This window comes from Neophocaena asiaeorientalis, unplaced genomic scaffold, assembly GCF_003031525.2.
Source record: "Neophocaena asiaeorientalis asiaeorientalis breed wild unplaced genomic scaffold, Neophocaena_asiaeorientalis_V1.1 scaffold67, whole genome shotgun sequence".
Lineage (NCBI taxonomy): Eukaryota > Metazoa > Chordata > Mammalia > Artiodactyla > Phocoenidae > Neophocaena > Neophocaena asiaeorientalis.
In genome coordinates this window covers 2,558,022-2,574,539 of record NW_020173731.1, presented here as the reverse complement: position 1 = coordinate 2,574,539, position 16,518 = coordinate 2,558,022, and the positions used below count along the sequence as shown (strand labels likewise).

At 36.3% G+C, this 16,518-nt stretch overlaps 1 protein-coding gene across 3 annotated transcripts in view; it reads left to right on the top strand.

Moving 5' to 3' along the window:
* Nucleotides 1–16,518, top strand: part of KCNK2 (potassium two pore domain channel subfamily K member 2) — a 215,534-nt gene that overhangs the window by 112,356 nt on the left and 86,660 nt on the right. The window lies entirely within an intron of this gene.

The window sequence follows — 16,518 nt, the reverse complement described above, 5'->3', positions numbered from 1 at the left end:
TTACAGCTGCTTGTTTCATGGAAGGAGGTGGGTTTAAAGCATAATTTTCAATAAAGAGAAGGAAATTGACTCATCACAATTATGAACAAAATATGTGTGCAAAGGGAATTCTCCCCTTCCACACATGCTTGTGATGAGATTTCCTCTCATGGGCTTGACCTCTGATTTGGGTGTGTGAATTACGATTCTAAAAGTTTTAATTTTATTCTTCAATGTCATTGATAGATTATGAAGTGTATACAGTTTTCAAATGAGTACCTTATATCCAAGTCCTAAATAAGTGAACATGGACAATTTATGGATGAACTCTTGCTTAGAATTTTCCTTTGAGAGGAATTTGTAGTGTCCTGTCATTATGTGAATCCACTGTAATGCCTCTTTGTGCGGGAACACTTGCCACTGAAATAAATACCTTAGCATGTTGATTTTTGCCTTTGTTAAGAAGTCAAAGAGCTATGTTTACTCTTACATCTCCATCAGCTAGGTCAAAAGTTGTGTGGCTGCGAAAATCTGGAAGAATGGCAACCTTGATATTTAACCATAATAACAGGTTAACTTTGGAGCTTAGACATCTTGGCCATTTCTACTATGGAAATAACTGTTTATTGTGTAAACTACTTAGAGTCTGGAAGGAAAAAAAAGCTCACAGACTGAGTGAGAATGGTTTGTTTCTGCCCAGTGAAAACTCAAATGTCCACGTTATAACTCATCATGACCACCACTAAATTATTCTCCAAGAGACTTAGTCATTATACAGACTTAGTGTTGCATCCTATGTTTATAAACAGTCTCATTTTTTGAATCCCAAATTCAGTAAGTTTTGCAGACATATACTTCAACACATGAAAAAAATAAACCATTATTACCAGTCTCACCCCCAAATTATAGCCATTAAGCACAGTAGCTGATTATTTAGGTTGTTGAGGTAGCAGCCTGACAGCCCAAATCTCTTACTGTTCTATCTCAGTCTTAGGTGGATTAAGTCATTCTAGGTCACCGACATTTACTCCATGGTCTTCTACTTCTAGGTCAAGGCCATCTCCTCGGACCTTGGACTAGATTATGGTCTAGGGCAAGGTAAAAATTTTGGCCTCTTTCATAAGTCTCCATTTGAGAGATATCCAAGTCATTATTTAATAAAATTCAAAGTGTAATTATTAATATTGCTAATGATAATTGTATGATCTTTGAAGTGGTTTATAGAAATCATAGAAATTGTAACCTCTAGCACTAAGCTACACTGTATTAATTGTTTAAAAAATAGAACTCGAGACAGTCTGGGAGAAGAAGTTGCAGTTGCTCTTGTAGGGTGCCTGATACAGGCAGTACTTCATGGAGCTGCATTGGCTGAACTGTCCCAGATTTTTCTACTCAGTGTTAACAATTTGTCTAAGAAGCCAAAGTGACCCTTACTATTCATTAGAAATATGCCCAAGAGAAGTTCAGTTATACAAAATAGAATATTAAAATTTAAGAACTAATTTTAGAGAATCTCTTCATATATCTACACACTGTTTTCAAAATCATACCCTTCCAAGCCCTTCACAAATTCCATTTCACAGTTGCACAGACTAACATCCATTCCTGACTATTCTTTTTCTCTTATTCCTTGCTTCCAGTTTATCAGTGAGTCCTGTTGGCTCTGCCTTTAAAGTAGATCTGTAATTTAACTACTGCTCACCATTCAAACTGCCACCATTTTGGTCCAAGCCAGCATCATCTCAGTGCCAGCATCCATGTAGAAAGAAACCTTCTGCTCAGAAATATTCTCTGGATTCCAGCTCATTCAGAGCAAACACCATACCCCACTGCTTATCGCACCTAATAAGATGCAAGTTCTGGGATTTTTATGTGTTTGAGTCTTTTCTGTATCCCCAGTGCCTGACACATAGTGGGTGCTTAATAATTATTTTTGGAATTAAAAACAAATGGGGATTCTAAATGATATGAACTGTACCTCGTTGGAAATTACATAACACTAAATTGATAACATTACAGTAAATTCTTAGCTCTTTAAACAGGCTTCATTACTAACTTTTTTGTTTGTTCATTTACTTATTCAAAAAATAATAAAACATGATCAGTCTGCTACTATAAAGGTAAAAGGTAAATTACTTGAGCCTGGGTGGCACACAGACCAGTCAGGGAGGCCCGTGGGCAGATAGTCATTTACAATATAGTATGCCAGGTGCTATGGCTTAAGAGCATTCAGTGGGAATGTATAGGAGTGACATTGTACATAGATACTGGGGTAGGTAGGTGGGTAGAAAGGGAGCAAGGAATACTTCCCTTTCCTTGATAAATGTCCTATTTGAGATTGGAAAAAGAATTAGGAATTTCCCAGATGAATAAAGGTAGAATGGGAACATTCCAGGCATCAGGAGTTCATGTGGGAAAGATTAGGGGTAAGAGAGAATATGGTCTGTTTAGGAGTTACAGGTCATCTAAAATTGTTGTTTGTAGTTGAAGGGATTTAGAACCATGTAAATCATTAAGTCAACGTAGTAGCTCCTATTGGATCTATGCTACTTTTGCCACTGCTGGGAGAATAAAAGGAAATAAGAACACAGTCCTTGTTTGCAATCAAATTTGGGAGATAAAACTTACAATTAGGAAATAATGGAATAATAACAAAAATAGGCTTTGTATAATCAAATATTACATGGAACAATGGTTTCAGTGCTACAAGAACTGAGAAAAAGGAAAGAACATGTGGGCTGGAACGGGGAGGAAAAGCCGTTCCTCCTTAGAGAAGTTGGATTTGAACTGTGCTTTGAAGAAAATGTTTTGGTTTAGATTGATGGAGGGGAAAAAGCCTCCCAGTCTGTGAGATAGCTAAGCAAAAACACCAAGGGAGAATGAGCCCGACTTATTTCAAGGATAGAAAAGTAAGTATTTGAGTAGACCAGAGGAATTGTTTAGAGGAGTAATGGGAAATATTATTGACTGATTCACATGGGAAGAATACAGTTGAATATAATTTGGTTTTTGAGAATTTTGGACCTACTGTACTAAGAACATGGATTTTTTTGGAAAGCGAAGTGACAGGTTAAAAGTGACATTAGAAGATGCATCTGTCAGGAAGAGAATACGTGGAGACTGATGGTGAGGGAACAGTTAGGAGACCATTTCTGTGACCCACAGAAGGGGAGTGAGAGTACTGATTGGGAGGATTGGAGTTGATGTTGAAAGATGAGATTAGGACAAAAGGTTGAAATAATTAGATGCGGGAATCAACAGGCCTTGGTGACTAATACAACAAAGAGAGAGGCATCTAAATGTTGACTATTGAAATGAAATGAATATCTAGGCAGCAGGCTGGTAGTTCATAAGCAGTCCTAGTTGATCCTGTGAAGAAAAAGGAGTTTAAAAAAATGGCCAAGATGTTATACATGGTGTTATATTAGGAAGCTTCATTTTAGTCATTTTCCCACCTCAATTTTTATTTGTTGGTTTATTCTTTAATTCAGACAGACTAGAACGACAAGGTGGATCAGGCTCCCTCCGGAGCTCACATTGGGGTTGAGGAGACCCAACAATCAGTCAGTGCACTTAAAAACAAGACCATTATCAATGGCAGTAAATGCTCTACAAGAAGTTCATGTACCTGATCAAGAGTAGGTAGTGGAGTCAGAGCCGGGAGTGGCAGGTGCTCTAAAGCAGACTGATTCAAGAGCTCTCAGAGCAGGTGACAGTTAAGCGGAAGGCTAAAGGATGAAAAGATATCAGCCAGGGAAAGAAGAGTGCAAAGATGAGTTCAGGCAGAGGGCACAGCATGGCAAAGAAGAAGCGAGGTTAGCAAGATGAACAGGGGCCAGCGGATGTAGGACTTGGTAGGTCATGACAATATCCTCAATTCAGTGAGAAGCTGCTGAAAGATTTAAGCAGAAGGGAGTCCTGATGTGACTCAGGCTGCTGTTCAGAGGGCAAAAGGGAAAGCAGGAAGGCGAATGAGAAGGTTATTTTATTACTCCATATGGGAGAAGATGTTGACTTGAACTATGGAGGTGGCCGTGAGGAGAATGAAAAGTGGACAGATGCATGATCTTAAAAAGAGAGTTTATGAATGGAGATACACTTATCTCTGAGAATGGGGCCGTGGGTAGGGGCAGGGTTAGTGCTTTCAATTTTATTTTAAAGCTAATAAGAAATCACTTAAACTCTAGGAAAGGCAGTTGGCAAAAATGATGTAATGGAAAACTGTATTCTATTTTGAGGTCAATTTAAAGATTCGAATAAGATGTAAGGTGATTTTATTCCCTGAAGGCATTAAAATATAATAAAGTTTTCCCCAGTGGAAGGTAAATCGGAATGCCAGGGACCGGATTTGCCCAAGCTTGTCACTGAATCATCCTGAACTCTGAGTGTCAGAATGCAAATAACAAGACACCACTGTGGTCTACAGCAACTTTAAGATCCCAAAGCATCACGTTAGGTCTTATGGAAAACATTTCCTTGGCGTGACATTTCTTGTATTTACAAAGCACTCTTGTTTTCCACTCCTTGAGTTATAGAGATTGGATTCAGGTGTATAGTTTCTATGTTTAGTTTTTCTGTATTTTGAATCAGCCACTGGGACCTTTCAGTTTCCTTTTACCTAGATTGAGTTATTGAATTGCTGAAGCTGTTATGACAATGGTCACAGATTTTCTGCCAACTCTTATTTTACCTGTTTAGCATAATGCTTAATTATGCATTAGAAAACGGGGAAAATTAAATAAAGATTAGAAAAAAACAGGGAAAAAAGTTAAAGTTTTAACAAACAGTTCCAGATAAAAAGAAGAGGTCAATTTTGGAAATGCCAAGACTATATTGAAAACTGTAAATCCTATGCATATCTTTAGCAGAGAGTCTAGGACCTTTCTGTTGGTAAAAAAGCTATAACTTAAAAGGTGAGGGAAAAGGTGTAAGATCTATTTTGTTCAATTTTGTAATCTCGTGAAACCACTGTCTGAACTTGGAAATGAACAGACTTGAAGCAGTGGTGTAGAATTTGACAGTCAGCATTTTCCCAGGGGATGATGTCATTGCAGCGTTGGGTGTTGGGTGCTATCTTATTAATTTGGTAGACTCATAATTCTATGGCATTTCACTAGTCTCTTGGCTGTTCTCTGAGAACTGCATATTGGATTTTGGAAACATTGAGCTTCCTTCAGGCAGCTTAAAAGGCAGGTAATCTTGCAAGGTGACTTCCAGCTCTGACTCCACAATCTCATTGCATTTTTCTTTATGCCAGTTTGTTAAAGTGGATAATTCTTTTTCCAAAATCTGTACTTCTGGTGTTGTGCAGTTGAAATACAGAAGTTGAAATTAAGAAATTGTTTTGGGTCTTTGATGCTCTGTTTCTCTTCCCATCCACTAAAATTAATGAAAATAAAACCTATCTCAGGATATTAACATCAATTCCTACCATTCAGAACCTTCACATAGGTTTATTTTCTAAGTTAAAATGCATTTATTCTTCAGAGAAAATGCCTTCTGAACAGTAGTTAAGATTGCAGAGTGCAAAATTATATTTGATAGGCAGTAAAGCAGAATTATTGCATAAATAGTATTATAGACTCCAAATCTTTTCTCATTACGTACGTATGTTAATCAGCACAAAGAGGTTTAGTTCAGAGCACCCAGTACTCAGAATCCTGTGCTAGTTGGAAAGGGATTTAGGAGCATTAAGGATGTAATCTTCCCAGGAGTGAGGCAGTGTTTTTATTATTATTATTATTATTTGGTAGTAGAACACAGAGCAAGAAAGTATAGATATAAAAAAACCCAGAAGTGCCGGTGAGAGGAGGGCTGGCTATGGTATCTGCAATGGTAGTCATCCACATGTTGGGTGTGTTCAAGGCAGGAACTGGTTGTATTCTGTAACAAAATATACTTTTATATATTTTTGCCTACTTTTGAAAAGTTTGCGATAACATATTTTTAATCTTCGGGAAATCAGTCACTGTCAAATGATGTGATCATGAAATTACCCCAAAATTGGAAGCAAAGAATTGTCATGAAGTTCATGCCCTGAATAAATACAGAATCTATTTTTAATCTTGTCATTTCCCCCTTCCCAACCACTATATGAAATGCAGCACGTTTGTCATAGATTATAGATTTTATAGAGCATCTGATTGACCACTAGATATGCAGATACTGCTCGGAATGTGATTAAAACTAGGTGAGATGATTATCAGAAAAATATTTTTGTAATTGTCTCAAGTATTGCATTTGATAGGGAAGAAACGTAATAACATTTGTCTGGGCCTGTCTACTTTAAGCTAGTAATTATGCTACATATTTGTTTTCTTCCCAATCCTTTAAAAAAAAAAATCTGGACTTGTGCAATCTTACTCTTGGAAAATTGGCATTGTTATTTATGTGGTACTGTAAAAATAACATGGTATTTACAAAAGTAGTACCTGTGCCAAATTAGGTCCATGTGTAAGTCTTCTGGTTTGTATGCACATAAGGTACGATGCAGATAATGACTAATTCTAAACACAAAGGAATTCCATGCAGCCATCTCTTGGTTCTAAAGTACCACTGGGGAAAATATTGATATTATGAACTTTTGAAAGTCACAGGTCATCAAAAAATGCATGTTAATTACTAATCTTAAACTTCTTCCCCTTCTAACTTTATTTTTAAAGCAAAAACAGTAAACATGGGCAAATTTGGTTGATGGGTTGTACCTCTCCTCTTTAAGCTTAAGTTTCCCTTGCTGGAGATGCTAACAAAGAGTGACATTTCCAAAGGCAAACAGCAAGAGAAGGAAAAAGAAAGAAAGGGTATGGAATGAATCATAATCAGCCTAAGTAGCTCCTGTTTAAAGAGTGCAGGTTTTAATAAGTAATTTCAGTGGTACCTGTAGATAACTTAATGAAAACTCTGTTTTTTGTTCTTTGTTTGTTTTTTTGAATAAGAATTAGGTGATTTAATATATAACAAATGAGACTTCATCTAAAACATAGAAAAATGAAGGATCATTCAATTAATGATATTGAGGTAACTAGTTCCCAATATGGAAAAGATCACTTAGAACCATGCCTTATACGTCAACATAAATTACAGTTGAGTTCAAGAGTTAAGTTTTTCAAAAATCACTCCTTGGGAACGTTAGAATAATTTGATTACTTAATATAGATAGAGATGAGTTATGATAAGCTATGCTAAAAACCAACAGAAAAAATATCACAGAAGAAAATATGTTTTTGACCAGGTACAAAAATTGAATCCTCTGTACGCTTCCTGACACACATACACATGCAGTCACCAAGCTGAAACATCAAAATAGACAAAGCAGTTTGTACTATGAAAAAATATTAATATACATCACATATAATTCTAAATAGACTTATAAAAATATCAAATCATCATAGTTAAAGGACAGATTAGAAATTGGAGGTTATTTAAACTATATGTTGCCTTAAAAATCTAATATATATATATATTGTATATATAATTCTACAAAATTTATGAATCTAAAATATATTGCTGGTGGCATTGTAAATTGATATAACCTTTTTTTGGAAAGCAATTTGGCAATGTGTTTCAAGAGTCATAAAAATGTTCATACCCTTTAACCTAGTAATTCTCCTTCTGGGAATCTATCCTAAGGAAATAATCCAAAATATTAAAAAATGCCATATATTTGACAATGTTTATCCCAGTGTAATTTATACTATATAAAAATGGAAACCACTCAAACTGTCCCACATAAAGGCTATGCTTTAGTAAATTATGGTCCATTCACTCAATGGAATGTACATGAATATAAAATAGTGAGTATTATAACTCATTTGTACTAACAATTCCTTCTCATGGTAAATCCGTTTCTGAGAGATCAGCTCATGTCCTACTTACTTAATAAAACTAACAAAGATGTCATGCATCATCTTTTTAACTGTTGGGAAACTCTGTTTTAATATCATTTGATGCATAAAAAAATAGATGTAGACATGACCTCCTAATAAATATTATACTGCAAGTTAATAAAGTGCTGTACATATTCATGGAGACACTTAACCTAGTTGTACTTACGTAGTGCAGCTTAGAACGAAAATATTGCTCCCTGTTTTTTTCAAAGGAGTGAGTCAGTAGAAGGAACATCAGACTTCATTTCATAAAATTTAAGTTTAGGTTTCTGCCTTTGCTACTGACTAGGGTTATATTCTTGAGCAGATCACAGTTCTTCTATTATCCTTAATTTTCTTATTTGTCACATGGGGCTAGTGTTTCTCACAATCAGAACTGTTGTGAAGGTTAAATAAAGTTATGTATGTAAAAAGAGCTGTACACTGAATAGCAGTATACTGATTTAAAGTAAGCTAATTTTGTTACTAAAGTAATTTTTATTAAAATTTATACTACACTTATTTCTGTTACTAATGTTAACAAAGAAAGAAAATACATTCTTTCCTAAAGCTTTAATCCACACATTTTAATTCTTATAATATATATAATGTTGCCTTCACATAATTAAGGTTTGCTCAAACCAGTTATTCTCACAATGCTAAGTGTTAGATTTGACTAGTTTCTTCATCTAGTTAATTTGTTTTGATCTAATGAAATGAGTTGATTTTAATGATACCTAGATAATCCCAAATGTGATCGTCAGAATAATATATAATGAAACAGGTGTTAGTCTTAGTTGAGTAGAATAAAAATTAATATTTTTATAAATTTTTTTTCTATATGATTTAAAAAAAAATCTATGCCTCTATATTAGGATCTGCTAAGTTATTTTCTGTAGTAAATGATCCTCACATCTTGGTGACTTTACAAAATAAAAAGTTTATTTCCTGATCACATTGTACGACCTGTGTGGGTCAACAGGAGGGCCCCGCCCATTGTTCTTGCTCATAAGAATGAGACCATGGGAGGGCTTCCCTGGTGGCGCAGTGGTTGAGAGTCCACCTGCCGATGCAGGGGACACGGGTTCGTGCCCCAGTCCGGGAAGATCCCACGTGCCGCAGAGCGGCTGGGCCCGTGAGCCATGGCCGCTAAGCCTGCGTGTGCGGAGCCTGTGCTCCGCGATGGGTGCTATTCATGCTTCATATACGTGCACACATTGTTTTTACTCAAGTGACATTGGTCAGACCAACTTCAAGAGTGTAGGTGGGGAGATGCTATCCTACCTTATGCTCAGAAGAACCAAGATATTTTGTGACAGCTCTAATAACTTCCATAAACAAATATACTAATTAGATACCTCCTTGAATGTTATTTGATATACAAAGTAATTAAACATTACAATAAAATAAGTAACATTATAATAAAATATATTTTGTGGAATATATATATCTCTTAGATATTTAAGGCAACATATAATTTATATTTTAAGGCAACATATAATATAAATTAAACATTATAATAAAATAAAAGTTTATATTTTAATTTGCTTTCTCAAACTATGTCTCCTTAACTCCATCACTGCAATAGGATTTTCATTTTTCACATCTAATATTGTGCTAGTGAAGGAGATTGTGTTCCAAAATTATCTCTCTATACAGTGGTTTCATCAGTGAAACTATCTCAAAATGAAAATAAAAATCAATGTATAAAATTCTAATTTTAGCTTCTTGGCAGAGATTTTGCTGTCACTGGTGATATTATATAGGGATTCCATTAGCATTTAGAGTAGTCACCCCTTGGTATCTAAGGGCGAATTGATTCCAGAACCCTCACAGATATCCAAATCCATGGATGCTCAAGTCATATAAAATGGCATAGTGGGACGGAGACGCAAGAGGGAAGAGATATGGGGATATATGTATATGTATAGCTGATTCACTTTGTTATAAAGCAGAAACTAACACACCATTGTAAAGCAATTATGATCCAATAAAGATGTTAAAAAAAATAAAATGGCATAGTGATTGTATATAACCTACGAATATCCTCCCGTTTACTTTAAATCATCTCTAGATTAATTACAATACCTAAAGCAATGTAAATGCTATGTAAATAATTGTAAATACAATGTAAATGGTATGGAAATAGTTGCCAGCATGCGGCAAATTCAGGTTTTGCTTTTTGGAAGTTCCTGGAATTTTTCTTTTGAGTATTTTTGATCCATGGTTGGTTGACTCTACTGATATGGAACCCAAGGATATGGAGGGCCAACTGCATTTTAGTAGTGATCACTTATCATGATGATACAAAAACAGTAAAACCATTTAGGAAAGTAAGTTAAACGACTGAGTTTACTTTTGACGTAGAAGCAAAATAATGCAGGGGTCAGCAAACTATGACCCTGTGGGCAAAATCCCGCCTTCTTTCTGTTGTATAATTATTAGAACGCAGCTACGTCCATTTACTTTAGTATCGTCTTTGGCTACCTTCATGCTATAATGGCAGAGCTGAATAGTACAACAGAGGCTATATGGCATGCAAAGCTGAAATTTTTACTATCTGGCCCTTTACAGGAGAAGTTTGCCAACCACTGGACTAAAGAAAAGAGTGTAAAACAAGGAAAAAAATACAATTTGTAAATAGAAGACCTGGATTTGTCTTGATTCTAACGTTATTCACTGTGTGATTTTGACCAGATCATTGAACTTCTCTGAATTATTTCCTCATGTGAATAGTCCAAATGACTTTCTAGTAGGTGAATAATAATAGTTATGCTTGCCAGCTCCCAGGATTTTATGAAAACTCAAAGGATAATATATTTCATAATGCTTAATTAGCTACTGTGCAGTTAAAATTGATCACTTTAAAAGAATATTCTGTATTTCTCCATTTTTCCTCATTGTCCAGTAAAGACTGAAGTGAGCTTTGTGATTCAATTTCTGTGAACCTCTGGAGGGGTAACCCTCAAGGGCTTATAATCTCCTTTTCTGGAGAGAGGGCCCAAAATGTATATCGGATTCTCAAAATGGTCTGTCATTCTCAAAAGCGTTTAAAGCCGTTGGCTTGAATAATTTCTGTTCTAATTTTCAGACTGATAGAAAGTAACATTTTGTAGCACTTGAAAAATTAAGAAAAAATACCGTATTAGAAACATCATAGCAATATGCTCATGTAGATGCTGGCCAACTAAATAACTGCTTAGAGAACTGAGTATAGTGCTCAGAAAGAAACCATGTGAAAATACATTTCTAAAAATAAGAAAATCTTATGTTTCTGCTGAGCTCTGAGTGATATTATAGTGTCAAATATTTTCAGTTCTTCCAAACTCCTGCAGATTCTGAATTGTTTTCTGTAAACATGATAAGAAATGTTATGTTTTAGAAAACTAGAGTATTACCATCCCCATTCCTGACATTCTGGGTTTTAAAAACTCAGCCTTCCTCCTATTATATAATTATTAGAATATAGCTACATCAATTTGTTTTAGTATTGTTTTTGGCTACCTTCACACTATAATGTCAGAGTTGAATAGTACAACAGAGGCTATATGGCCTACAAAGCCAGAATCTGGAAAAGACTATACACACACACACACACACACACTCACACACACACACACACATACATGTGTATAACTGAGTCACTCTGCTGTATACCTGAAACTAACACAGCATTGTAAATCAACTATATTTCAATAAAAATTAAACAGAACAAAAACAAGAAAAGCATGCAAATATAAGAATTTAAAAAGTGGTACTGGATAAAGGAAAAAAAAACTAGACCAGGAAAATAGGCTGGGAATGGGAAGGCACAATTTTAAAGGAGTTTAAAAGATGATATTTCTTTTCCAGTTTTTTATATTACTTGTTTTCACTTTGGATTTGTGTTTCTAAACTGTGAACACAGAGTGTGAATGGGGGCCTCAGAAGTTCCTTCCACTTAATTCAATGTGGGCAGGCTGAGCAGCAGGATAACATAAGTATAGTTAGCTACCAGTTAGTACATTTCAGTTCACTTCCTTCTACTGAGTGGAAAATCCTTCCATATTCTCTATCTATAGGCTCTGGATTGTTATGGAAACAAGGAAACAGTATTTTTATAGCTGTTGTCCTGAGCTATCTTTAGGAGTGTCTTGTTGATTTCTTACTTGCATTCCAGGATTAGGTTTTCTAATAGACTGAAATTTGGGTAAAGGACTTAATCTGAGATAGTCTTCATAGCTGTGAAGAGATTACAGAAAAGAGAAAAATGTATTAAGGGTTCACATTTAGGGCACGATCAGGCCTTCTCGTAATTATCTTTGGCCTCTCCCGTTGCGGAGCACAGGCTCCGGATGCGCAGGCTCAGCGGCCATGGCTCACGGGCCCGGCGCTCCGCTGCACGCGGGATCCTCCTAGATTGGGGCAGAAGCCGTGTCCCCTGCATCGGCAGGCGGACTCTCAACCACTGCGCCACCAGGGAAGCCCTTGTAATTATCTTTTTTTGTGTTCGTGTTTCACTTCAAGCTCAAATGAGACTGTGTAAGAAATTAAGTACGGATACAAGGTAGTGTGGAACAGTGATGTTCGTACTCCTTCCCTGTCCCCCACCCCTGGAATCCTTCATTTAAATTAAACCTTATGAATGCCAAATATATAAAACAGAAAATTGAACTATTTGTGCCTGTACGTGTCTGTCCATGGTGGGGCAGGGGTAGTGGGATGTATCCAAGAGCAGACAGCCTGTTTCCATAGTAGGACAAGGCTTGGAGGTAAGATAGGTGTGCATTTAAACTCTGACTGTGTCACTTTCAATGCTCACGTGTGTTTTACTTAACATTTCTGAGCCTTAGTATAAATAAGTTTTGAGACATCTTTTCCAGAATTTTACTTTGGGAATTAATTGAGGAAAATATACCCAAAGTGCCTAGGATACCACAGTCCTGCCCTTATAGTAGATTCTCAGTCAGTGTTAATTTCCTTTTATACATCTTTCCAGTTCAAATGTTCCCAGAGTTTGGGGGATGGGCTTTTCCCCACCATCTTCTCCTAGTCCCAAGGTTTAGAGCACATATTCTACTGTCTGTGGGAAATTGTGGAAAATAAATTCTAGAGAGCAAAGGAAATTACCCACATAAAGCAAAGATTTCCATTAGGTAGGACAGAACCAATAAAAATTAATAGACATGATCAGTGAGTCACCAACTATTATGAGGTAGATTATTTGAGCTTCTGATGGTTCTTTCCTTGACAGAAATATATAAGAGGTGTAGATTGGTAAGACCTATAAAACCCAAGAGACATTGAGAAGTCAGGAAAATTGTGGCATCGGACTGAAAGGTTTGTCTTTTGTATGGTCCCTTGTATAATAATATAATAATAGCAAAAAAAAAAAATAACATTCAGTATGTACCAGGTACTCTTTTCAGTACTTTATGTACGTATTCAAACATTGTCATCCTTGCCACGACCCTATAAGGGAGTTGCTGTCATTCTTCCCATCTTGGGATAAGCAAAGGGGAGGCATTGAGAAGTTTAAATAACATGCCTGAGTCATGCAGTGAGTACGTGGCATTAGTGGGGTTTTAAACCCACAGAGCTTGGCTGCAGGGTCAGCATTCATACCCTCTGACCTGTATTGTGTCATATGTTGAGAAAAGCAAGGTATATGTGTTTTACCATAAATTTTTTGTGTATCTCTTTTTGTGTATCTTTTTTTGTTCATCTCTCCCTCCTAATGGTTAAGGACTTAGTTTCAAGACTGTACCTTTCTAGATGAAAGGATGATGCCATTGTTACCTTTGGGAAATGTACAAGTAATTTGCAGAAAATCAGCTTGAAAAGCACTGGGCTCTGATGGATCCTCCAGCACTTTTTACTTGTAAATATTGAATTGAGCAAGGTATATCTACCTTTACTATGTGTGAGAAAACCTTGTATGATACTTAGACTGAGTGGCCTTACTGTCTTGATGTTGAGCATATGAAGCTTTTAAACATGAAAATGTACCTCCTTAATTTTCTTTTTTAGTGTATTTAAAAAAAAATAAGATACACAAATAAATTAGTTTGAAGATATTTAATTTGTCAAACTCAAAGAACGCATGGAAATCTAATCTCATATCTGAGATGAATCTTAAAAGATGTTGGATGTTAAATTTAAATTGAGTTTAACCAATGTCCCTTAATGGTTTGGGTGATGTATTCTTTCATGTAAATGACCTAGCTTCAGCTGTTGTCACTTAAGTTCAGTATCTGGATAACTATACATCTTTCAGGTAGGTTGGCTGTCACATTCTCTCTCTTTTCCTTTCTGACACTGACAGTAGTTGATGAGTTTTGAATTACTGCCCCAAGGTAATAGCCAAGACAAGCATAGTTCCTTACACCATAATTTCATGTTAAATTGTATTAAATATGGACATTCAACACTTGAAAACTTTGCATTTTGTCTCTTCAACCTCTGCTACCTAATTACTACCAATACTTCAATTTTATTGGTCTCAGCTTTCCATATTTGTGTAATGATGGGGTTAGAATTCTATTGGCCATTTCAATTCTTACATTTTATGATTTTGTTTAAAAACTTCAGGTGCCTTTTCCCTCTCAATTTGTGGTTCTTTATATTGTGAATATAGAAAAATACTAGGCCATCTCAGACAAGATACTTTCCATCAGTCCCGTGAGAGATGTTGAAGTAGTTCCTCCAAAATAACAGGCTTTGCCATGATACAATTATTATGTTTACCACTTGCTAATGAAGGATGAAATACCCGATAGCTGCCAATGCCTGCTTGGCTGTGACAGGAAACGGTGAATTGCGGTAACATAGAGCGCTTCGTCTATTATTTGATTGGTATCAAATAGCTGTTTTTGTTCCATGGCATAATCTGTGCAATGAAAAGCATGAAAAAGAATATTGGCTCCACTCCTCCTTACTCTAAGCATGTTTCAGTGGGAAAAGTAGTGTCAGCATGCGTGTCACCATTTTTACCACCGTTGTTTTCATTCAACAGTGGACATTTCTTCAGAGCACCACTGGTAGTACCTGAGCCATGCTTTATGGCCGGAAAAGTAACATTAGCTGGCTGATACTCATTGACTATTTGCCATGTGCCAAGCACCATACCATGTCCTTTATGTGTAGTATATCACATAATCCTCATTATGCTTTACAAATGGGGAAACTGAGGCACAGGGTTTTTCTGTTTGGTTTTAGTAGTTTTCTCACTGACAGAGTGGAAAAGCTAGAATTCAATCCCAGATATTTGGGGTCTAGAGCCTACAGGTTTAGTCACTGTGCTATACCACCCTCAGTATCCTTGAAGGTAGATTTAAGTGGGTTTGCAATTGAGGAAAATTATTGCATATCAAAGATAGTGTAGCTTTCTTGGCAATTCAGATTATGAATGTCCTCCAAGATCCAACTTTCTAAAATGAAAAAAGAAAAAAAAATTGCATTTATTATGTCTAGTATATTCCTTTTAGAGGAATTGTATAGTTTTATCATTTGACTGTTTACAGTGTTAAAAAAATTAATGACACTCATTAAATAAATAGTAAGGCAGACTTTATTCAGGGTCACTGTGATAGGTGTAGGAACCACTGCAACCGAGTTTTGTAGTGGGGGAGAGAGATTGGACTTAACTCTGAATACAACAAGGCAAAGTAGGGATTTATAGCCAAGAAGCAGGGTGGGGAATCAGTGGATAGAAAATTACTAAAAGGAAACACAGGGAGTAAGGGGTGATTTTAGCCAAACCTACCTAACAGGATTCTTGCTAAAGGCCTATCAGAGGTAATCAGATATCACCTGGGCAACGATGATGGGTGGGTAAGGAAACTGATCAGATATCAGGGTGATCAAATACTGAGGATGGGGGATTCTGGCTAAACTGACTGAACAGGATTCTTACTAGAACTGGACTTTACAAAAAAGGACACGGGAACCCAAGGCTCAGTCACAGCAAGAGCTCAGAAGAGCCAGACCAAAGTTTCATCAAAGACAGAATGTTTTCCAGTAGGTAGTATGGTTTTCTTTATTGCTATTTTATTGTTTGATGTCATGTATGATCAGGAAGATAAGATCAAATTATATTGAAGTTCTTATAGGAAGATTCTTTTAACAATAACATTTAAGGTGTGATTTCCAGAAAATGCATTATCACAATTCAGATCCCTGATTATAATCTCTCTCTATATGTGGGAAAATGTAAGTTATCCAGATTTCTTGCTAAGAAATAGTTCCCCACTTCCTGATGCTGTTGGATCATTCTTCTCCCCTCTTGGGATAAGAGGAGAACCAGATAATAAGAGGCAGTTAAACGGCACATGAATTTCCTACCATTTATAGAAATATCATTTCATTACACCTTGAACAGATCTCTGTTTATTGGCTTGAGCTTCAGACGAAATAGTTGGCCAACATTTAGTGGTCATGTTTTATTAAGGTGCACATCTTAAACACTTAGAATCCAGTCCAGACCAGTGAGATGCTCGCACTGTGAGAGGCATGTGGGGACTGAGAAGGACTTTGAAGTGAGCTGTTTTACCTTGTCCTGTGCACTCTGGGATGTTCTCACCAGTGGGGTGGTGGGTGAAGCTCTAGTGCTACTTAAATGTGCTCTCTTACTCCTGCTTCCCTCACTGGATCTCTCTCCTTCCTCCCACATGTTTTCATAGCTGAAAAGAGGATA